The 26,021-nt window shown below is 40.5% G+C and overlaps 1 protein-coding gene across 10 annotated transcripts in view; it reads right to left on the bottom strand.

Annotated features, from left to right (window-relative positions):
* SMYD3 (SET and MYND domain containing 3) overlaps positions 1–26,021 on the bottom strand; it is a 757,166-nt gene that overhangs the window by 410,348 nt on the left and 320,797 nt on the right. The window contains exon 1 of one of the 10 annotated variants that reach the window (XM_063809376.1): positions 17,809–17,827. The exons of 8 other annotated variants lie outside the window; for them this stretch is intronic. The gene's annotated coding sequence lies outside the window, so the exon portion shown is untranslated. Of the gene's footprint in view, positions 1–8,736; positions 8,756–17,808; positions 17,828–26,021 lie in introns of those variants that run through there. One more of the 10 variants, XM_054661016.1, reaches the window with a different exon arrangement.

Here is a 26,021-nt window from a genome sequence, read left to right as displayed (position 1 = left end):
CAGCCCAGGAAGACTGTGAGTGAAATGGGAGCCACCGGTACTGAGGGTCGCCAGGTCCTGGAGTGGGGGGAGTACTTTTTTTTTCTCCACACCACCCCCCCACCCCACCTCCCAGATGTGGTCTTGCTATGCTGCCCAGGCTGGTCTTCAACTACTAGGCCCAAGAGATCTTCCTGCCTCAGCCTCCTGAGGAGCTGGGATTACAGGAGTGCACCACTTTACCTGGTGATATTACCTTTATTTTACAAATAATGAAGTAAAGTCAGTAGGTTAAGTTGACTCAGCTAAATTCACAGATTAGGAATGAGGAGACACAATTATAACCCAGCTTGATCTGACTCCTAAATTCATGCCTGTAACCCCTGTACTCTGCTGCTGTCTTCATATCCCTGCTTTAACAATATGCCTCTGAGTATGAGCTGACAGAATCCATTCTTCCAAATCCATTCCGGTTATTACCTACTGTCCTATTCACTCACATTTATAGGAAGTGTTTATTTGTTCTAATATTTTCATTTATTTCAAAGTTCTAGATAGAGAAAACTCTATGTTTTTCTTTGCCTACCTAATATGCGTAGAAGAAAAAAATATTAAAACTGAAAATGACTATCTTCATCTGATGCTGAGGTTTGGGGTGAAAATTCATATTAGTGGGAAAGCAGATCTCTATACTGCTCCTTCTCACTCTGAGATACCTGGGGAGGGAGAAAAGACAACACTGAAATGTCAAAGCTCCTGCCAGTTCCTCGGTGCTGAAACATTAATGAGCTTCTGAATGTGCAAAGGTGGGCCCAGAGCCGAAGGATGTTTGAGAGTTAAATTGCTCTGCATAATCAAGGAAAGGTAATTGAGTTTCCCGAGGAATCAGAGAATCAAGAGGTCTCCGAGAAGTGAGAAAGGCAGGGAGCTATGAAGGTGGCTGCTGTCTAACCCCACATGACGTCTCTCACGATTTCCACATTACCAGCAACACTGTTCCCAAATTCCTGACACAGAGCGATAGCAAGCTCTCACATGGGGGACAGCAGTGAGTGAGGATTCTGTGGGTGACTCCTGTGGGTAAGCATTGGGGAAATACTTTCAGATCACATCCAGGATAAACCATTATTTTCAAATCTGGGAAGATTAAATAGAGATGGTGAATGTAAAAGAACCTGTGGGACCTGGCAGAGCAACTCTGATATTCTCCAGAGCAGCAGCAGACAGAAGCTGGGGCTGTTTGCTTACTCCTCTCGCCCTGAACATTACCAACATGCAGGCTGGGACTGTGAGACAACGCCATCAGACAAGCGAGACGATGCCATCAGACAAGACAGGTGTTCCAGCGATTGCTCTAGGTAAGCCTCATTCTCTTTGTTCACTGGCAGCACCACCCCGCTCCACCCTGCGCCTCAAAGCAGAGTCCTCTACAAATGAACATGCAGCTTGCCTGGCACACCTGGCACAGCTCACCTGCATGCCGCCAAGCATGACAGACTGTCTTTGCTGTGGTTGTAAAGGCCTATTTTCCCAAGAGGCTTCTTCTCTGGGGCTCTACAGCTTTCAGCGTGCACTTCAAACTCACTGAGGACTGAGTGACTTACAGTTTTCTCTGTGTGCTAAGCTGTTAGATTGTTTCCATCTTTACACAGGCTGTTCCCTCCATTTCAGGCATCCTCTCTTCCAGGCTGAACCCGTTTTCATCAGATTATCTTTTACCAGTTCTTCAGAAAGCAATTCAGGCCTCGTTTCTCCAGGAAGCCTTCTCTGGCCTCCACCTTTGATTTCGATGGTCTCCTTCATGTTCCCCAGCCCCCGTCTATGCCTCCACCTTGGTATATCATGCTCTATTGTAATTATTAATTTACTTTTCTTTCTCCGCGAATAGATGTACCCACAGAGCCTAGCAGTAAACCTGCAACAAAGTGGTGGTTTGATCATTCTTATCAAATGTATGGCTTAAAAGTATTGTACTTCTAAAATGTAAAAAGAGAATCAAATACAGGTCTGGCCAATGACAGTATATTTCAAATGACAGGCAGGAACATGTCTTCTCAAGTCCTGATTTTTCTTTGAATGCACAGCTCTGACTTATCTGGCCTCTCTCCAGACCTTCATATGACTCTTCTCTAGTTAAGCCAATAGCAGGCTTCAAGCCAAAAACTCCTAGAAGTAGGAGTTTGCCAGGCAATAGTGCATGTGTGTTGGTTGCAAGAGGGTAAAAAAAAATATTACAAAGATAACAGCCTGGGTGCAAGCTTGGAGAGTTTCAGGAACAGAAGAGGACAGCGTGGCAGAGCTGTGGGTTCAGTAAGTGAGGTCATAGCGTGTGGACGTGTACCTGGCCGGCTAAGCAACAGTAGTTTCTTGGTGAATCTATCAGAGAAGGACTATTATACAACATAAATCAGTGGGAGCAATGTATCTAAAGTGAGAATGAGTGAAGCAATGCTATCCCGCAATGACCACTAATTGAAATGCCAACAACTCCAAGTTGGCTAAGTGAAAAGAGAGTCTTACCTCAATTACCCTAAAAGAACATTCTAGAACTAGGTTAAGCTAACAAGAATAAGCATATGTGGAGGGTGTTTCTGGGAAAAGAAGTCTGTCAGAGGCAGGCAGAAGTATCAATTGGAATGTGTCTCAGAGACAACCTAAGTTGACACCATATAAATAAATATTTCTGAAGATTGCAGCCAACTGATCTGAACTCTACTGCCACGTAAGGCATATTAATTATTTTTAAACTAATAGAATTGGTGTGCATGTTCTTGAATCATTTAAAATTCTTATCTCCTCAAGAATCTGGAATTTTTGTTTGTGTTACCCCTAAATCCAAATTTCACAATGCTGAGGAGTCCATGGTTTTCAGGCATCATTACAAAATAACCAGCACTTCCTAACAGCTGGTGGCAGCAAAAATCTGAAACTTATATCATATTTCTCAGTTACAATGCCTACTTAAGAATCACCTCAAACCTTTAAGTACAATACAATGTGAGGGTTACTCAGAGGTATAGAGACTAGTGGTATGGTCAGGATTTCAACTGTACCATATACCTGCATAATGAACAACTCAGACTTACCTCACTTGTTACTAAATATGTGCTTTATGTAAGGGAAAATTATCTTCAGCCAAAATGGTAGAGCACAACCAACTTAATATATATCCTAAGTGGCTTAGAGGCTAAGTACATAATCCCTTCAGCAGTAGCCTCAACTACATTTCTCTTATTGTAGCTAGCTCTTGCACATTTAATCATCTTCATCTGTATTGTTAACTTGAAATTTTAAATGTGCATATTCCCACAACGCATCAACTAATTTTTATCATTCTTTCATTTGAAAATATCCTTGGAACATTAATGGTTGAAGAGATAAAGGATACCATGTTCCTAAGAGAATTTATTGTGACTCTTACACTCAGTGACTGGTTGTAACTGGGAAACTCAAAACCACAACTATATATGACTATAAAATGACAATGAAAATAGTTTATTCTATACTTGTAGGCTGCTTGACATTTTCCAGCTTGCCTTGATTTTATAAAAAGAAATGACCTTGAAAATAATTAAGCATATCAAAGGGTAAGGCTGTAGCTCACTGAAACACAGCAATATGTTCACGTCTTTATAACACTGCTAAGCATTCATGAAATAGCAAGAAATTGTATTGCTCTTTAACCAAGTTCTACTTTAATTTTATAGGCTTATACATATTCACTACGAGGCCATTCTAATCTTCACCTACCTGCATTCTTCTGAACTTGGAAATAAAGGCAATCAGGACTCTACCTGCTAGACTTGGAACAGATCAGATTTTGCAAGAGGCATCAGGGTCTGGTTGATTCTTTTTCTTTCCAGCCTGTGTTTAATGAGAGTGCTCTCAATAAAAACACAAATTCAGATTAGGTTTCTGTACTCAATGTTTATTAATTTAGATACTCTTTAAAAGAGCATGTAAGCATCTTGAGAAATAAATTTAGCTACTGTCACTTTATAAAAGGAACAAGTGCAATTAAAAAAGAAACAGGAAATCGGCAATGATATGGAAGGAAAGTGCTTCTGAGACCTGGATGCTATCAGCCCCACTGCATACAACTGAGTGTGCTCCCTGCAGTGTTGCAAAGGGCTCAGAGAAATCACAACTGGCCAAATGTTAGAACCTTCCGCAGAGAAATACTGACAGAGAGGAAAGTCAGAATCTCCAAGAATGGAAGACCTAATGCTCGGAGATCTGCAGACATCCTAATAAAAGGAATATTCAGGAGGGAAGGTGCCATTTTGACTTAGTTCAAGTTCTTTGCTGGGTTTCCTCCTCTACCCCCACCCTAGCAAGAGTCAACTCAGACCACAAAATTTAAATTAAAACACAAAATGTTTAGCTGGTTTCTCCCAACTTGAAAAGGGGTTGACCTGGGATCCCAGGTGAGAGTAAACGAGCTATATAAAAATAAGGCTTCTTGGGAGGCCAAGGCAGGCAGATTGCCTGAGGTCCGGAGTTCCAGACCAGACTGGCCAATATGGTGAAACCCTGTCTCTACTAAAAATACAAAAAAATTAGCTGGGCGTGGTGGCGGGTGCCTGTCCCAGCTACTCAGGAGGCTGAGGCAGGAGAATCACTTGAACCCGGGAGGCGGAGGTTGCAGTGAGCTGCGATCATGCCACTGCACTCCAGCCTGGGCGACAGAGCGAGACTCCGTCTCAAGAAATAAATAAATAAATAGATAAATAAATAAATAAATAAATAAGGCTTCTCTCATGAGGTGATGGAATGCCTTAGAGATCTGCTATTTCCAAACCACCAGGACCAGCCCCAGTGAGCCTAATCCTTAATGCTTACATCTTTCCTCTTCCTACGACACATGGACGGGGGCATGTGAGTAACCAAGGAAGCCAGGCCCAAAGAGAAACTTCCTGGTGCCAGGATCATTTTGGATGAGCCACTTGTTTTTTGCTCATACTGGATACGTGTGCCACGTGCCAGGCACACAGTCCTGAACAAGACTGATAACGGCTCTGCTCTCATGGAGTTTATGTTCTTGTGATGGGTGACAAATGGTAATAACGAAAGATTTTGGGAAGAGTATCAATCATGGAAAACATCTATTTATCAGTCCGTTCATTTACTTAACATAGGCTACTGTTGTGCAACAGGTCCCATGTTGGCTGCTGGAAGTATACAAAGGAAACTAAAACACAAGCTAACTTTGGGAGTCAGCCACACAGAGACGGTGAATGAAGCTACAGGAATCAGTAAGGTAACCCACAGAGAGTGTGCAGAGAACAAACAAGGTGGCGAAAGAACCCCACCGACTGGGAAGACAGTAGTGCAGGAAGAAAACTAGGAGAGTATGGTGTCACCGAAGCCCAGGGAAAAGCGTTCCCGAAAGGGAGCGGTCCACAGGACACATGAAGTTAGAGTATCCGGAGGATTGAGCAACATGGAGATTGCTGCTCATCGCAACTAGAGCAGTTTCAATTGAGTTAAGGACCTGAACGCCAGACTACAGTGGAGGTGACAAGAAGTAAGAAAGTGAAGACTAAAAATGTAAATAATTTCAGTTGTGAAAGGAGAGATGATTCAAAGATAAGTAGAGGAAGAGGTGGAGCAAAGGCATTACTTCTTTTTTCCCCTCCCTCGCTTTCTTCCTTCCTAAGAGGAAGACAGGCACATTTAAAGGCTAAAAAAAGTGAAAATAATTGAGACTAGACAACTAGTAGAGTGAGGTCCATCAAATAATAAAAGAGTGAGCTCTAGAAAACAGGAAAAGACATCCTTGCCTTTGGGGATTTCGGGACAGAAAGAGGGAGGTTTGCTGATGCTTTCAGGGGTGAGGAGAGGTGAAGGGTTAAAAGTCGAAAGACTCTTCCACCTTATAGCCTCAGGCCAGGAAAACTCCCAGGCAAGATTGTGTGCAGCTGAAGAGGCCACCATGTACCAGTCACGGGTTTTTAAGTTGAGCTTAGTTGCAAATGGTAAAAGTGAATAGAGGTCGGGGAGTGGAGAAGGTGGCTTGTCTGATTATTAAAGTTACTTACAGATATATATATCTGTTATATAGATATATGAAATTTTTACAATGAGACAATAAAGTAATATTTGGGTAAGAAAAATCCACACCTTTTTAAGTAAAAATGTCCACTTCCCACTCTACATTAGGGTGAGAGGAGGCCCTGGCAATGCAGACAATGCTGAACCAATAATTTCAGTAACCTAAGAGGGCTGTCTAGAAGTAAATGGATCTACATGTGCACATCTGAATGGGAGAGATCAGGAATGTAGGTCAACAAGGGTCATCCTCGGTGACCCACACCCCCGTTACCTACACCAGGCAAACTGCTTTGCTGCACTGTGGACTAGGTTCCCCTCCCTTTTTAAAAAAAAAAGAAGAAGAAGAAAAGCACTATCTGTTTTCTTGCAACTCCTCAAGGATTTAGTGCAGTGTACGTGTCATGCTTCTGGGCAACTTGGAAAATAACCTGAGAACATCAAAGGTCTATACTGAACGTGAAAAACCCTTTGGGCACAGGCTGCACCAGGCCACACACTGCCATGTTCCCTTCACAGTCCTAAAGAAAAAAAGGTACATGTTTGTATAGGGTTCTTTCAGATGCATTTCTCTCACCGGAATCATTTGCTCCAGCATGCATGACTGAAACCTACCCTGATTAGGAGGAGGATAAGATCATGCTGCCTGAGCACACATGTAAGTCTGGTAACACCCTACTCACTGTGTGAAAAAGCATTTTATCTGTTGGCGTCACCAAAATGTAAGCCCTTTATTTGCTGAGTGTCTGCTAAATCAACATACGGCCTTCATATTTTGTCTGTTCCCCTGTTAATTCTTAAAGGTTGTTGGTTCCTGGAGTCTCGGCTGGAGTCTGGGAACCACGTCAGTCACTGTGCTTGTCCACACATGTAAAGTGCTCAAGATAATGTCTGCCTATCACAGTGTCTGTTTAACTTGCTATTGGCCCAATAACATGCAAATATGTGCTCCATAAAAGCTGCAACTGACTGTAATACCTGAGAGCTAGGGGCCACGGGATAACTTAGTCATTATAGTTTTTTCTTGAGGTGAAACATAAAATTAACAATTTTAAGAACAATTCAGTAACATTGAGTGCATTCACAATGATAAACAACCACCAACCTATCCAGCTCCAAAACATTTGTACCACTACAGAGGAAAACTCGATACCCACTGAAGGCAGCTGCTCTCGGGTGCCCCTTCCCACAAGTCCTAGCAACCATCAATGTGCATTCCGTCTCTATGGATTCGTCTACTTTGAACATTTCATACAAATGGAATCACAGAGCATGAGACCTCTTGTGTCTGGCTCCCTTCATTAAGCATGATGTATTCCGGGTTCACCCGTGCTGGAGCATGTATGGGTACTTCATTCATTTGATGGCTGAATGATACTCGATTGTATGGATAGATCACAATTGGTGTATTCATTCAACTAACAACGAGCATTTTGGCTGTTGCTACCTTTTCACTATTGTAAATACTAATACTATTTATAATATATGTATGTGAAATTAAGTACCAGTTTTCCATTCTTTTGTGTGTGTATATGGCAGTGGAATTCCTGGGTCATACATCAACTTTTTAAGGAAGTGGATTCCACAGTGGCTACAACATTGTACATTCCTATCAGCAATGTACGGGGTTCCAATTTCTTCACATCCTTACTATTTTCCATTTTACTGATCACGGCCATCCTACTACATTTCATTCTATTACATTTAACAGTAAATGTGAAGTGGCACCTCATTACGGTTTTTTTTTTTTTGAAGACGGAGTCTCGCTCTGCAGCCCAGGCTGGAGTGCAGTGGCATGATCTCAGCTCACTGCAACCTCTGCCTCCCGGGTTCAAGTGATTCTCCTGCCTCAACCTCCCGAGTAGCTAGGATTTATTTACAGGCACACCCCACCAGGCCTGGCTAATTTTTGTATTTTTAGTAGAGACAGGGTTTCTCCATGTTGGCCAGGCTGGTCTCAAACTCCTGACCTCAGGTGATCTTCCCACCTTGGCCTCCCAAAGTGCTGGGATTACAGGCATGAGCCACCATGCCCAGCCTCACTGTGGTTTTGATTTGCATTTCCTTAATGACTGATGATATGGAGCATCTTTTCATGTGCTTGTCAGCCATTTGTATATCTTCTTTGGAGAAAGGTCTATTCAACTCCTTTGCTCTTTTATATTTAGGGTTATCTGTCCTTTGGTCATTTTTAAGCAAGGTACTCCAATATTCTTCTCTATGCATACTCCTTTAAGCAGACAAAACGCGAAACAGTGCGGTGGTTAGGAAGCTGTGCTATGAAACCAGACTGCTTGGGTCTGTCCTGCAACTTAGTCACCATGAGACCTTGACAAAATTATCTCTCTGAGCCAAAATATCTTAAGAGTAAACCTCGTGGATATGTAGTAAATATTAAATAATCAATGTAATATACATATCATGGCATGTGACACATAGAAAAGCTATAAAATGTTTCAAAAGCCAATAAAAGTATGCACAGGTAGCACATTCATGTAATTACTTGTGTACTTCCATAAGGATGGGAAAAATGCATGAACCTCTCCCAGATTCAGCCATGTAAGCGCAGAAGGAACTTCAGGGAGGAAGCCACAGGTTTTTTGCCTCCATGTTAAGACAAAAATGGCCCCGTAATAATGAAAAGCACTGTGCAAAATATTAATTTTTAAATATCTTTTTAACAACATAGGAAAGGCATTCTTCTACTTTTGCAAAGGAGGCAGAACCAAAATCTGTGAAGAAACTTTGGCTATACAGACACTCCACAGGGACCAAATCTTCTGCCCCGTCACACATTCCTGGGAATTAAAAAGAATGGAGAATGTTTACAAGCTGCTGTACTTTATAATTGTTATTTCTTTGAAATGATTCTTTTTCTTTGTGAGAGGAAAATAAACCACAGTATATTGCTGAGAAGTATTAAGACTCATTCCTTTCTGTACACACACAAAAATTCATTGCACCCAGAGGAATCATGTCAAGCAGTCCACCTGCTTGGGTCTAAAAGTCATGTATGTTGTTCTGACAAGTCTACCTTGCTGCCAATACGCTTTCGCCATCTTTAGAAAGGAGTGTTTAGTAAAACAAATGACGCCTATACAATGGCCATGTACAAAGGCCCCTGTGTTCCAATTCTATCCCATACTTGAAAAACAAAGGCTCTTTCAGGGTAGGGGGTTCAACATCACCTGCTATGTACTCTGGTCCAATTAAATTTCCCATTTGTAATACACAATTTTATACCTATAATTCTTTCTGTCATTTTACATTGCTTTAATATGAAAAGAAGTCTCTGCTTCACTTGAATTCCTTAGAGAGCCTGGCTTTTCTAAAAGCTTGTGTGTCCGTCCCTACATCCCTCCCACCTACACCAAATTTAAACCTCGACAAGCTAATACATTGGATAGCAATCCAGGCAGTCTGCAAAAGACAGATGCCAAGGCCCAGGAGTCACGGGTAAGCTCATGTTTATTTTCCACACTGCAATGAATAGATAGGATGGAAGAGGTGGTCAGAAATCAGTAAACCAAGATGAAAAACGCCAAAGTTAATTTAACAAATTTAGAGAAGGAAAATTAGTCAAAGTCAGTTACAGGGCAAAAGACTTTCTTTCAAAAACAAAAACAAAAACAAAAAAACCTCTAACAATATACGCGAAAAGGGCAAAGCTTAAAAAGCTGGACTACCTAAGAAACAAAATAATGTTCCTGGAGTAGCAAACAGAAGTCCTGGATTAGTCCCCAAAATGCTCTTGCTCGTCCCAGATCACAGGTGAAAAAAGATACTTCCAGGCAGAATAACAATGGACAGCACTGGGAGTCTCAAGTTTGAGTTCCAGCTCTAAAGACACAGCAAGGCCGGGTGCGGTGGCTCGGGCCTGTAATCCCAGCATTCGGCCAAGGCAGGCGGATCACCTGAGGTCAGGAGTTTGAGACCAGCCTGGCCAACACGGTGAAACCCCATCTCTACCAAAACTACAAAAATTAGCAGGGCATTGTGGCACAAGCCTATAACCCCAGCTACTCGAGAAGCTGAGGCAGGAGAATCGCTTGAACCCAGGAGGTGAAGGTTGCAGAGAGCCAAGATTGTGCCACTGCACTCCAGCCTAGGCAACAGACCAAGACTCTGCCAAAAAAAAAAAAAAAAGATACAGCAAGAAATCTTCAGTCTAAAATGTACCTATAAACTCATTTTTCACAGATTATGGAAATATTTTTGATTTTCAAGTTTTGATAACAAAACTAGAATGTGTTACAGTTTAATTCTGAGTCTGCATCGTTCTTGGTTTTTGATCATTATAGAAAATACAGAAAACACAGAATAAAGAAAAAAGAGAATGTGACATAGTACAACTTAAGAAAAAAATAATTTGGGTGTTATTTCCTCACTATCAAAAACAATAATTAAATAATATATTTTTCATTAACCTAAAATGAAGAATTTAACACAATGATTTTCTCCCCCCTCCTAGAAATATGCTCAATTAAAAATATCAGAATAGTGTGATATATATTATGTATGAAATATAATCCAACTAATACTGCAGCATGGTTAGTTTCCATATTACTAAATATGCCTCATGGTTGCATGTAGCTTCTCTTTACATTTATTTATAATTCATTTAACCACTCCCACACTCATTACTTTTTTTTTTTTTTGCTATTAAAAAAAGTACAATTACTGCTTTCACCAAACAAGGATCGCTATGAATAATTTTTTCTTAATTTTAATTTTTCTTTTTTTATTGGCCTACTTAGGAATTCTACTATGAGTAATTTTTGACTCGATAAATATTTCTAAATTTGCTTGTCTCAAAATATAAATCAATTTACACAAAAACGGTAGCAATACAAGACTGCCTGTCTTAAACTCTCCCTAAGATTTGGGCATTAACATTTCTTGTTTATTTTTGTCAAATGGCATTTCACTATTTACCTTTCATTCTTCCAAATGAACACTAAAAAATTACCTGGAAAACTGCTTTCAAGAAACGTAGTCGAGAAAGACTGACACGTTATAATGCTCAGTCTTATCATCTACAAACATACTATGTCTTTCCAAGTAATCTTCTACATTTCTTAAAGCTCGTAGACTTCTTATTTTCCTGCACTGCTTGTGACCACTAAATACTGTATTTTGCAAAACCTTTCAGTTTTTTTATATGCAAAATTCATGTTATTTTTCAAACAACCCTCTAATTTTTTTTAAACCAGAAGATTATTTTCTATGGTTTCATAGTCTACAAATTACTACTTTCAGATTATCAATTTCTGAGTATACTTTGTTTCTTTCAGTACATGTTATGGTTCTCTATTCTAGTTTTCTAAGTGGTTTTGATTTCTACTTTGGTCTAATAGAGTTTCTGTGCTCCCACGCATTGGGTGAGGTAGAACCAATGCTGTCTGTGTACAATCAAGAATTGATTTTGGTAAACGTTTCAAAGATAACTGAAAAAAAGGTATATTTCTTTTATAAAAGATATCAAGTTTATCCTATCAATTGTTTTTTATCTTAAATTATTTTTATATGACATTAATATAATCCCTCCTTTCTTTGAATTTCTCTGATTCACCTTTGCATATCCTTTTGCTTTAAATCATAACATTTTAGATCATTCTTTTTCCAGAGGGATGGGGGTAGGGAGTGCAGGTGTCATCACTGGAAAAGAGCTTACACCTGAGAGTACTGGAGTCATGTCTTCTTAACAACAGAGACACCTGCCAAGAAATTCATTGTTAGGTGATTTTGTCCTTGTGTCAACATCACAGACACACTAACGCAAACCTAGATGAGACAGTCTACTACACACCTGGGCTACATGATATTGCTTATTGCTCCTAGGCTACAAACCTGTACAGTATGTTCTTGTACTGAATACTATAGGCAGTTGTAATACAATGGTAGGTATTTATGTATCTACACTTATCTAAACATAGAAGAGGTACAATAAAAATACAGTACAAGGTTGGGCATGGTGGCTCATGCCTATGATTCCAATGCTTTGGGAGGCCAAGATGGGGGAATTGCTTGAGGCCGGGAGTTTGAGACCAGACTGGGCAACATAGCAAGACCTCAACTCTAGAAAAACTTAAAAAATTAACCCAGCATGTTGGCAAACATCTGTAATCATAGCTACTCAGCAGGCTGAGGCAAGAGAATTGCTTGAGCCCAGGAGTTCGAGGCTACAGTGAGCCAAGATCACATCACTGCATTCCATCCTGGGTGACAGACTATGACCTTATCTCCTGAAGGAAAAGAAAGGTATGAAAGATAAAAATGGTACACCTATGTAGAGCACTGACCATGAATGGAGCTTGCAGGACTAGAAGTTGCTCTCCGTGAATGAGCGAGTGGCAGGTGAATGTGAAGGCCTAGAACACTTACTGTTCTCTACTGCAGACTATCCACACTGCACGCTTAGGCTACACAGGCCTAGAACACTCACTGTACTCTACTGTAGACTTTATCAACACCACACACTTAGGCTACACAGGCCTAGAACACTCACTGTACTCTACTGTAGACTTTATCAACACCACACACTTAGGCTACACAGGCCTAGAACACTCACTGTTCTCTACTGCAGACTATCCACACTGCACGCTTAGGCTACACAGGCCTAGAACACTCACTGTACTCTACTGTAGACTTTATCAATACTGCACACTTAGGCTACACAGGCCTAGAACACTCACTGTTCTCTACTGTAGACTTTAACAACACCGCACACTTAGGCTACACAGGCCTAGAACACTCACTGTACTCTACTGTAGACTTTATCAACACTGTACGCTTAGGCTACACAGGCCTAGAACACTCACTGTACTCTACTGTAGACTTTACCAACACTACACACTTAGGCTACACAGGCCTAGAACACTCACTGTTCTCTACTGTAGACTTTATCAACACTACACACTTACGCTACACAGGCCTAGAACACTCACTGTACTCTACTGCAGACTTTATCAACACCGCACACTTAGGCTACACAGGCCTAGAACACTCACTGTACTCTACTGTAGACTTTATCAACACCGCACACTTAGGCTACACAGGCCTAGAACACTCACTGTACTCTACTGTAGACTTTATCAACACTGTACGCTTAGGCTACACAGGCCTAGAACACTCACTGTACTCTACTGTAGACTTTATCAACACCGCACACTTAGGCTACACAGGCCTAGAACACTCACTGTACTCCACTGTAGACTTTATCAACACCGCACACTTAGGCTACACAGGCCTAGAACACTCACTGTTCTCTACTGTAGACTTTATCAACACCGCACACTTAGGCTACACAGGCCTAGAACACTCACTGTTCTCTACTGTAGACTTTATCAACACTACACACTTAGGCTACACAGGCCTAGAACACTCACTGTACTCTACTGTAGACTTTATCAACACCGCACACTTAGGCTACACAGGCCTAGAACACTCACTGTTCTCTACTGTAGACTTTATCAACACTGCACACTTAGGCTACACAGGCCTAGAACACTCACTGTTCTCTACTGTAGACTTTATCAACACCGCACACTTAGGCTACACAGGCCTAGAACACTCACTGTACTCTACTGTAGACTTTATCAACACCGCACACTTAGGCTACACAGGCCTAGAACACTCACTGTTCTCTACTGTAGACTTTATCAACACTGCACACTTAGGCTACACAGGCCTAGAACACTCACTGTACTCTACTGTAGACTTTATCAATACTGCACACTTAGGCTACACAGGCCTAGAACACTCACTGTACTCTACTGTAGACTATCCACACTGTACGCTTAGGCTACACAGGCCTAGAACACTCACTGTACTCTACTGTAGACTTTATCAATACTGCACACTTATGCTACACAGGCCTAGAACACTCACTGTTCTCTACTGTAGACTTTATCAACACTACACACTTAGGCTACACAGTCCTAGAACACTCACTGTACTCTACTGTAGACTTTATCAACACTACACACTTACGCTACACAGGCCTAGAACACTCACTGTACTCTACTGTAGACTTTATCAACACTGTACGCTTAGGCTACACAGGCCTAGAACACTCACTGTACTCTACTGTAGACTTTATCAACACTACACACTTAGGCTACACAGGCCTGGAACACTCACTGTACTCTACTGTAGACTATCCACACTGTACACTTAGGCTACACAGGCCTAGAACACTCACTGTACTCTACTGTAGACTTTATCAACACTACACACTTAGGCTACACAGTCCTAGAACACTCACTGTACTCTACTGTAGACTTTATCAACACTACACACTTACGCTACACAGGCCTAGAACACTCACTGTACTCTACTGTAGACTTTATCAACACTACACACTTAGGCTACACAGGCCTGGAACACTCACTGTACTCTACTGTAGACTATCCACACTGTACACTTAGGCTACACAGGCCTAGAACACTCACTGTTCTCTACTGCAGACTATCCACACTGTATGCTTAGGCTACACAGGCCTAGAACACTCACTGTACTCTACTGTAGACTTTATCAACACTACACACTTAGGCTACACAGGCCTGGAACACTCACTGTACTCTACTGTAGACTATCCACACTGTACACTTAGGCTACACAGGCCTAGAACACTCACTGTATTCTACTCTAGACTTTATCGACGCTGTCCACTTAGGCTACACTACATTTAATAAAAATCTTTTTCTTTCTTCAGTAATAAATTAAGCTTAGCTTACTGTAACTTTTTACTTTATAAACTTTTTTTTAACCTTTTGACTCTTGTAATAATACTTACCTTAAAACACTAACACATTGTTCAGCTGTACGAAAACATTTCCTTTTTTATAACCTTATTCTATAAGCTTTGAACTATTTTTAAATTTTTTTTACTTTTTAAACTTTTTGTTAAAAACGACGACACAAACACACACATTAGTCTATGCCTACACAGAGTCAGGGTCATGAATAGCACTGTCTTCCACGTCCACATCAGATCTCACTGGAAAGTATTCAGGGTCAATAAAGGCATGGAGCTGTCAGCTCTTATGATAACAATGCCTTCTCTGGAATACCTCCTAAAGGAACTACCTGAGGCTGTTTACAGTTAATTTTTTAATGCTTTTTTTTTTTTTTTTGAGACAGGGTCTTGCTTTGTTGCCCTGGCTGAAGTGCAGTAGTGGGATCATAGCTCACATAAACCTCAAACTCCTGGGCTCAAGCTATCCTCCCACCTCGGCCTCCTGAGTACCCAGGACTACAGGTGCGTGTCACCACACCTGACTATTTTTTGTTTTTATTTTTGCAGACACAGGGTCTCATTATGCTACTCAGATTGGTCTCAAACTCCTTGTGTCAAGCAATTCTTCTACCTCAGGCTCCCAAAGGGCTGGGACTACAGGCATGAGCCACTGCACCTGGCCAACTTTATTTTTTTTAATAAGTAGAAGGAGTGTGCTCTAAGGATAAAAGTATAATATAGTAAATATATAAACGAGCAACACAGTCATTTCTTATCACTATCAAGTATTACATATGGCACAGAATTACATGTGCTACACTTTGATAGAACTGGCAGTACCGTAGGGTTTTTAATACCAGGTTCACCACAAACACGAGTAATGTGTTGCCTGTGGAGTTATGACAGGTGGTAGAAAGTTTCCCGCTCTATTATAATATTATGGGACCAGCATTGTATACACAGTCCATCCTTAACCAAAACATCATTATGCTGCCATGACGACATTTGTTTGGTTTTCTTGTTTGTTGTTTGTTTTTAAGACCGGGTCTGGCCCTGTCGCCCAGGTTGGAGTGCAGTGGCACAATTACAGCCCACTGCAGCCTCTGCCTCCTGGGCTCAAGAAATTCTCCTACCTCAGCCTCTCAAGTAGCTGGGACTACAGGCACGTGCCACCACGCCTGACTAATTTTTGTATTTTTAGTAGAGATGGGGTTTCACTATGTTGGCCAGGCTGGTCTCAAACTCCTGAGTTCAGGTGACCCTCCCACCTTGGCCTCCCAAAGTGCTGGAATTACAGGTACGCACCGCTGCATGACTACATTTGTTTCTTAACAGTGGATCTATTCCAGGAGAGTGGAGTCCCAACAATTACTAATTATTAGTTATAATATATCTGCCTTTCTTCTTCACACTTTCATCTGGTAAGCACCTGATAAACTGAAATAACGTTTTCTCTGATCACCAGTCGATGAATCTCTGCTGCTTTTAGAAATACCTAAAATATTACAATACTTTCTAAGGTCATGAAAATCTTTTAGGTATTAATGAGAGTGTGGGTTACATGAATATGCATTTATCTATACTCAAATATCATCAAATTATATCCTTAAATATACACATTTTATCATTTATACAATACACCTCAAAGTTCAGAAATTATTAGGGGGAAAAGCTAAGTATAGCTCAAGGAGCACCTGCGCCTGTGCCCTATGTAGAAAACGCACTGGTGATACAGACAAACATTCATTTATTTACAAAATCATATTTGAGTACAAAATATTGTGTCATCGTATTTTGTAACATGGTAAATATCCCTTTATATTGCACCAAAAATTAGAGTCAGGCTTCAAGATGATTTTTACATACCTTATTATAATAAACTTAGTATTATCCAACTGATAGGAGATAAAACAAAAAGCACCGCTGGGAGAGGTTTACCATTCAGGTAAAATAAATGCTTTGTTCTTTGAGATCTGGAGTAATAACTGTCTGCTTATTAAACAAAAAGGTTATTTTTTCCTATGCATAACCTTTACAGTACAGAAGTACTCCAGACTTGAAAATCCCTCTACCACCTGAGGAGTAAAACACTTTAAATATTCAAATCTAACTTCTTAAGTTTGAACTATACTTTCCATCACAGATCTGGAAGTAGTCTGTGAAGTATCGAGGAAGACAGGGCCATTCACAGGGTGGTCATTCACTCCATTTGGGGAAACAGAGTATCTTCTAATCTGTTAGGATTTTGCTGAATGACATTTGCTAGGGGAAAGTTTTAAACATTTATTGGAGACACTCCAGGAAAATAGAGGGTAATTTACTGGCATGTGTGATTGTCAAGTGGGAGAATATGTCAATCACCTAATTATCATTATTCATTAAGGAGGGCTTTCAAATACATTGTAAATGAAACATGTGTAAAGTCGCCATGAATTCCAAGTATATTATACTGTGCAGACACAGAATAAAAACTTTTTTCAAAATACATAATTTACTTGAAGGAGTTTCCTTTCTTAAATACATTCTCTATGCAAAGCAATTTGTGCTGACTCAAGTTACCACATCTTCCACGGTCCTTTTAGAAGAGATATTTATTCAAAAGCAGCAAGATAATGGAAACCGAGTGTTTTACTCTAAGCTAATGTTACACAAAATCACTAAGATAATTTTTCATTTCGTTCCAGTACTCTCCTTTCCATTGAGTCCTCCAGGCCTCAACCCAAACCCCCTCACCAGTAACCACAAAATCATAATTCTTTTTTATCTGCTACTTAGTCTCAGAAACAAACTGTGGAGTCCCAAAATCAGGTCAGCTGACAAAATTAGCCTTCCTCAACTACACCCATAAGTACCAGTGGATCCAGGCCATTCCTACATCCATTCACCACTGTCCGGCTCTTAAGAAGGACTATATTTAGCACTTCAGAGCCCTTGGCAGAAAGAGATAAACATTAAAAAACAAAACATTATTTTGAACTGAATTGATACCGTAACAAAAAAGTAACATTTGACTCTTTAAAACATTGGAAAACACTTACATGGTCTGACCCTCAGCAACATGAAAACATATTCGAAGCAATGAGATTAATGCTTATATAGGCTTTTGTTTGTTTTGAGACAAGGTCTTGCTGCGGCCCAGACTGGAATGCAGTGGCGCAAGATCACAGCTCACTGCGGCCTTGACCTCCCAGGCTCAGGCAACTCTCCTACCACAGCCTCCTGAGTAGCTGGGCCCACAGGTGCGTGCCAACATGCCTGGCAAATTACTGTATTTTTTGCAGAGACAGGGTTTTGCCATGTTGTCCAGGCTGGTCTGAAACTCCTGAGCTCAAGCAACCTGCTCACCTCAGCCTCCCAAAGTGTTGGGATTACAGATGTGAGCCACCACACCAGCCTATACTGGCCGTTTGTTAATGGCACTGGTAATATTGGCTCTTCCCCTTAGACGGTGAGGTTAGCCACTCTTGAACTAAAAGAATGCACGTATAACATACAAACATAATGTCTGAATCCCCAAACCATAGACTTTAACCCAAATTGGTGAAACACAAAGGAAAAGGAAAAGAAACTTTAAATTGTTTTTAGGCCTGCTGTTTGGATATTACAGGAACCACTGTGATTTATATTTGGCCTGAGGGTATAAAGATCTATGATTTTATTTATGGCTTGGTTAAATCTTTTCAAAACACAAGAGCCACCTATTCATAATATTAAGAAATCAGGTGATTTAAACCTTACTACACTCTGCTAATATACTGTTTTCTTCAGTAGAAACATGTAGGAGTATGTTAGGGACAATCTCTCAATTATGAGCAAATTTACAACTTCAATGCTGTCTTCTTAAATTACATGCCATCACTTACAATCCAAACATCATTTAAGAGTTTGTAAGTTTAAAAGGAGAACAAAACAGAAACCCTTAACAACTCATTATTATTTAAGCCAGTTGCACCGAGTTACCCCTTCAATTGTCTAAATAAATTCTAGACATGGCAGCCTACTGAATAAATAAAAGCAATTGATAATCCCACTCTATAGAAAAGCAAAAAAGCACAAACATAAAATCAAGAGACCACACCGAAGTAGCATCATGGAGAAGAATAAACATTTTCAGGACAGAAAATGTTTAAGAACAGCAAAAAAGAACTAAGGTAGGTATATTAAATGAGCAAGGAATGAGCGGAACTGTTGAAAGGTGCGGTCTAAAAAGGCTGTGACCTGCTTTCTAAGTAAAGCCTAGTCCAAAAATGTCTTGTGACCAGATCAATTTCCATTCCTTCTCGAAAGATGGAAGAGATAAGCAAAACACATAGAGCTACGAGGACAGAGTGGATAATGATTAGTACATAGAAAAGTTGCTACTTCGAAGGATTCAGATATTAAGTAGAGCAATTAAAGAATTTCTCCAATGACATCAATCTCAACCAGACGGATGTTCTCAACATTTCGCCTAGCAACTCCCCCAGGCCATCCTTACAGCAGGCTTAGGGAGGGGGTACTCTCTTGGTTCCTGCTTTCAAAAAGGGTGCTGCCTCCATTTAGTGATGTTTATAAAAATGGCAGTGGTTTCCTATTTGAATGTTAATTATTGTTATGACACACAAGGTAATTTAACTTGCTTTGGTAATTTATTCATCCTTCTAATTAGATGTAGTGATTGGAAAATCTTCCAGAGTGTAGCAACAGTTCCAAAGGTGAAATGGCAGGAGGAGGGAGCTTTCCCATAGGATCGCAACTGTAAATCTGGGCTGGATGTTCAATTGCCAGTCACCTGAATGAACAACGCCAGGGATCAGAGACGGTCCTTCTGGAATCAAGCAGGTGGCACCCATCACCTTCAAGAATTTGATGATTCAAGAGGAAGGTAAAGCCCCAAAAGATGGTTGCAGCTACTCTGAAAAGATTAAAGACTGAACTTGCATGAACCGAGGAGCAATACCACACACCACCATTTTCAATCTCCTAGACCGGGAGTCGTTTACACACAGTTGAGAAATGCCGTAGACAGAGTATAAGCCAAAAACACCACTGAAGTGGGAGAGGCTCCACTCCAGTTACTTGCTTTGTGGAAGTATTTTCACGCTTGCCACATCATACCTGCTCGATCAATATTTACTGAAATAAGCAAATGAATGAATGGACAAGTGCATGCGTGGCTACAGAATAAAAACAGGCAGAGCCACTCCATCTCTCTCATTACGGCCTCCTCAGCAAGCAGACCTTTTTTCTTAATTTGAAGGTCCCCAAAGTGAGCGAGTTTCAATCAACAGAAATTTCTTTGTCTTTAATTAAACTGAGCTGCCACTGCTTCTTCTGTGAGGTCTAAGTGCCAGCCTGTAGCCATGTTCTACGCTAGCCAGAAGGGAAAGACTGAATCATATTTGTGACCAAAAAAAAAAACCCATTAGACTCCAATCAATGCAGAGCTGGTGGCTGATGACTGCAGCAATCCCTATGAGGAGCACGGATAGATACTGCCAAATGGACACATTAACTGAAACTACCTAGGCCTTAGGGGAATGGCCAGAGGCCCCTGTAGGGAACAGTTCAAGTCAAACTTTTCCTGCTTCCATTGTAGGATGGAGGATTCAAGGGCTCAGATTATATAAACAAGTTCAAGGCCATGCAAGAATGTATACAGAAATACTCAAACCTCTAACCCCAACAGGAAGAGGAAGAGGAGGAGGAGGAGAAGTAGCCAGCAGAACAAGTGGAAGAAACAGCTTCCAGTGAGGTCACTGCACCCAAAGAAGAGGAGCGGTCAAGCTAATGAAAGCCACATGGCACTGGGCTCCAGTCCTTCCACTTCAGAGTGATATGGACCTTCGCAAAAGGCCTTTCAATTGCCCTCCAAGACAGCGTCTTTCCCTCTGTTGTCCTCTTCACTGTAATGCACAAAATAATTTATTTTGGTGATGAGGGGTCTTGATCTCTTGACATACAGACTGAAAAAATGGGGGTTGTATGTATGTGTGTCCTACATATAAATCTGTCAGCAAATATTGCCACCACTGAATTCTATTTTCTCAGATTGCCCTCAATTTTGCCACTCTGAAATAATGTGCTGAATAATCTCAGCAACCAGAAATCATCATCCAGGAATGCTTCTTATGAGACAGCTGATTTATTCAGATTCACTAGATCCCTTTTAGTAGATTTAATCCCCCTTTGGGAAATGTAATAGCAAGAAAAACATCTTTTAAAAGTGCTGGAGTGAGGCCACTTCTCCTAGAAGAAGCCAGATGGTCAGATACATATTTCTCAAAACCCATCTTAACCTTGAGTATATGAGGGGATACTACATTTCATTCCTGATAAATTTTGGTTTCCATGTTGGCATTGAGCTCCAGGCTTTCTATGTGTGGATAGTGGAGATTTGGACCCTCCATCCACAGTCTCTTTCTAAGTGAAGGGAAAGATTGGTTTTTGCTGTTCCTTGTTATTCCAAAAGCTCTGGTCTGGGGCCCATGTTCACCCTGGCTCTCAGTCTGGTCAGATGCAATGTTCTTCAAAGGTGGGGACCTACTTGTTATCAGAGTAGCAGCCAAAAGAGGAGAAGGTGTGAATTAAGTACTCAGTTAAAAGGAAACATGAGACCAGGTGTGGTGGCTCATGCCAATAACCCCAGCACTTTGGGAGGTCAAGGCGGGAGGATCACTTGAGCCACAGAGTTCAAGACCACCCTGGGCAATATAGCAAGATCCCATCTCTAAAAAAAAAAAAAAATTAGCTGGGTGTGGTGGTGCATGCCTGTAGTCCTAGCTACTCTGGAGGCTGAGGTGGGAGGATCACTTGATCCCTGGAGGCTGAAGTTGCAGTGAGTCGTGATTGTGCCACTGCACCCAGCCTGGGTGACCCTGTCTGAAAAAAAAAATTAAGAAGCATGATTTCTAATATAGATATATTAGAAAATATATATCTACATATAGTAGAAAAATATATATACACATATATTAGAAAATATATATACATATATGTATATTAGAAAACATAATCTCTCTCTATATATATGTGTATATATAAACTACTTATATATATATAAGTATATATATAAACTACCTATTCTACCTTATACCTTCCACTCAAGGTCATGAAGATTTGATTTTGGAGACTGATGCAAATGTTTGCCACCTGATTTTAAAACTCAGGAGGGTTAGGCCGGGTGTGGTGGTTCACGCCTGTAATCCCAGCACTTTAGGAGGCCGAGGCAGGCGGATCACGAAGTCAGGAGATCAAGACCATCCTGGTTAACATGGTGAAACTCCATCTCTACTAAAAATACAAAAAAAATTAGCTGGGCGTGGTGGTGGATGCCTGTAGTCCCAGCTACTAGAGAGGCTAACGCAGGAGAACAGCTTCAACCTGAGAGGCAGTGCTTGCGGTGAGCCGAGATCGCACCACCACACTCCAAGCCTGGGCAACAGAGCAAGACTCTGTCTCAAAAAAAAAAAAAAAAAAAAACTCAGGAGGGCAGAAGAGAATGGGTAATCACTATACCTAGTTTCCAGCAAGAGATTCCTCCCTTTAGAAACACTCCCCAGAACTGACAGAAACAGAGAAAGAGGCGTAAGGAGCCATAAAGAGATGTGACATGCTTTAAAAGCAACAAAATATCAGGCGAGGAACATACTCTACTCTAATATGTCCATCATAGGGGTTCTATTTGTTTCCTACAGATAAAGTATCATTTAACCATGAAAATTACTATCATTCATCTCTCCACATGCATTCCCATCCTTGAGAAGTGGTAGGAACCATGCGCCTCCGGGATGTGGAAACAAGTGCTCTTGTGAACAGAGGTTTCATTCCACTGAGAGAAATGGCCATGCAAAGCAGTGTCTCAAGAGAGCAAGGCAAATCAATGTCTTGCCTAGAGTATATTTTACAAATTTCTAATACAAATGATTGCACTGAAGGACAAAGGTTTTCCTGTACTCTTCATCCGATCTTCAAACAGATACACTAGTCTCAGCTCCAGTGGAAGTAGGAGGCATCCTTGACATTATACTCAGCTGTGATGTAAGGAAATCTGTGTACTTACAAAACTAATGCAAAGCATTTCAGGCTGTCAGCTGACATCCCTGCCACTCCTCACAGCTGAGACTATTCAGTAATGGCAGTACATCTGACATCCTGTCTGACATCTAGAGGACTCAGGAAATTCAAAGAAAATACTATAAATTGTATCATTTCATGATTCACACTTCGTGCAACCAAAGATCTCCTCTACACAAAAACACAGGAAATGTCAGAATACCCCATAAGTATGTGATTTTTCTTAACTTGTATGGTTTTATTTATAAGAAATAAATTCAGTTACTGAATTATGAAACAGACACATAGGGGTCCCCTTTGGGATCTAGTCCTTAAGATGCGTTCAAGAGGATGAAGGGTGTCCATCTCTGAGATATATTAGTACTTCTACAACCCATGTGCCAAGCACCAGTTGGCTAACATATCCTCCAGATACACAGACACAACTTAAAGCAGAGAAGCCAGGTAGAGAGATTTGAAAAATGAATTCTAACACTAGCATACTAACTTCCCAAATAAATTGTTTAATTACCTTGTACCTTCATTTCCCCAATGATCAGGTAGAGATAATTACCTTTGCTTATTTCACAGGGGGCATTTGTAATAATAAAAAGAATTATTTGAAATCTTCAAAGAAAGAGCACTATTTTAACCTACTTATATAAGGAACAGAAAGAGAAAATTGAGTTAACAGTCTTAAATTCTACCAAATTAATCTAATTTTTAAAAAGAGAGACCAAGTGAAAACTCACCACTGTTGTTCTCATCGTAACTGAAATCCAGCACATTAAAGAGAGAGAGAAAGAGATCAACTTTTAAAACTTGTAAAACTCCATCCCTGGTGGCCACACTCTTATCAGTTCCCCACTGAAAACCCCTCCTTGCCATCTCCCTTCCTTCCCCTTTCTCCTATTACCTCAGCCTTCACTCCACTTACTCTTCCCGTCTCTCGACTTCTCTATCACCTCTTCCTCCCTGATAGTTATGACCTCACTCCCACTGTCACACATAGAACTGATCCAAAGGGGACCTAAGAATTATTCTAACCAATCTCCCACACAGTAAAAAGGACAACTGGAGACTGAAGTGATAACGTCACAGGCTCAGGGTCAGGTAGCCACTTACGTGCAAAGCTGGGTCCTCACCTAGATATATGACTCCCAGTACAGTGCTCTTTCCAGTACCCCACACAACAGTCTACCTGGGCCTGTTCACCAGCCTTATCCAAGAAATCCATTTATGAAACAGTTAGGTGCACTTTGTTGTTCTTCCACCATATAAAGCGCTTTGAGTCACAATTAGAGAAATAAGATAAAACTGATGACAGCAATCAGATTAGAATCCTGTATCTGGAAGACACCTTAAAACTTTAACCTTCTTTACCCATAATCCATCTTATCCAGGAAGTAAGACTCAGGAGGCCATTTCCACAATGCCTCTCCTCCCCAGACACTCATTCCTATGTTCAACATCACTTCCATTGCTCAAACCTAAATCCTTCCTAATGATGATACTGAAGCAAAATCACAATACCAGGTTTTCCAGACCCGGCTGAGAAGACACTAACTGAGCCCCTAAGTATAAATGAGCATACTTAACATAGAGAAGACACAGCTAGCACATTGCTAAATTTCTCTACACCCTTATTTTTAGCAGATTAAATAACTGTAGCCCCTTTAACTTTATCTTCTAAGTCTATTTTTGGCTTTTATCTAAGGCCCCTTTAAATTCTCCATGTTGCTTTTGGAAAGCTAGAGTCCAGAACCAAGGACAGGTAGCTAAAGTGTTTCACATAAGAGAAACTCCATCAACAAAAGTATTGCGAAGTCTGTACAAGCCCAGGGCAATCAATGAAATCTGCATGTAAACGAGGCAGTTTTCCAGACAATACTTTTCAATTAGACTAACTTACAAACTTGAGGAATAACGAGAAACTACAAAGAAAACATCAACTGCGTCTTCAAAGCATTTTCAAGCACAAACCCTAATACAGTTTACTGGATGCCATTTAATTGGGCATTCTAAGCATGTAACTAAATACAAGAAGGTTGGCATAAGAGATAAAAAAGCAAACAATATCCAAGCTAGATCCCTTAAATACTGTCAGAACAAGGTTAAGAAGAAGCAAGGTGAGAAATCAGGGAAAATGCAAATAAGAATTCCATTTCCTACAAGATAAAGAAAGATAAATAAAAATCCTGACTAGCTAGGGGAGTATGTCCAGCACCAAAAAAAAAAAAAAGTAATTATTTTATGTGTGCTCCTGATATAAAGTCTTGAAAATAATAAGGCTGCTAAATTGCAAATATCAGGGAAGTGAAGTAGTAGCTCAAAAGATTATGAAAATTGAGATTTCCAAACTGAATTTGAAAAGGAAACAGGTAAAATGAGGTCAGGACATTACAGATGAGAAAGAAGCTTCTACTATTTGGCTGGCTGTTTTAAATTAATAACCTGGAACATTAGCAGGTTTAAAGTCCTATAAAAATGACACAGAGGGAGAAGTAAATGCGGTAGAAACAGCAGTGTTTACACCTTCATCATAGAAAGGTATTACTAAAAGGATTTACAAGGTGGTAACAGGATACATATCAAAGTCAAAGCGCTTTAATAAATGATGAGAAAAGGCATTAGGCATGGAAGTAAAGCCGAAGGGCTTGAAATAACTCCACCTATCCACGTCCCAGATTATTTTAAACCAAGTAAGCCACTCCAAGATCCACAAAAGATCAGGTTGTATTTTTCCCTAAGTGGCAGTATTCCCATGAGCACCAAAGCAGTAAAGGCAGTAGGTAGAAAAACCAGGAGTGAAAAGAATATAAAACAGTAGTCCCTTCTGGGATATTGTTACACATGCTGAAAGAATCTAAATATATGTATCACGACCCAAAGAGGTCTCAGGCTTAAAATCCAAAAAGAAAGAAAAGCAAGTATATTGCCCTTTTTTCCTATCGGGAAAACCTTGTAACCACTGAAAAATTAGAACAGATAAATAGGAATGGGTCAGTATAATTAGTATCTTCTAATTATAGAAGCACCCAGATTGGCATCAAACTCACCAACTCTTGGCTGTCTTCAACAATGACCAAGCCTCCTCTGGGGAGACTACTTCTTGCCATCCTCAATATGTACCTCAGATGTGTGACTTCTTGCTTCTAACAATATCGCAGATTATGGACTAAATGTTTGTGTCCTCCCAAAATTCTTACGTTGCAGC

The sequence above is a fragment of the Pan troglodytes genome, chromosome 1 (assembly GCF_028858775.2).
Source record: "Pan troglodytes isolate AG18354 chromosome 1, NHGRI_mPanTro3-v2.0_pri, whole genome shotgun sequence".
Classification (NCBI taxonomy): domain Eukaryota; kingdom Metazoa; phylum Chordata; class Mammalia; order Primates; family Hominidae; genus Pan; species Pan troglodytes.
The sequence above is the reverse complement of the archived record's forward strand: the minus strand, read 5'-3'. Positions and strand labels throughout refer to the sequence as shown.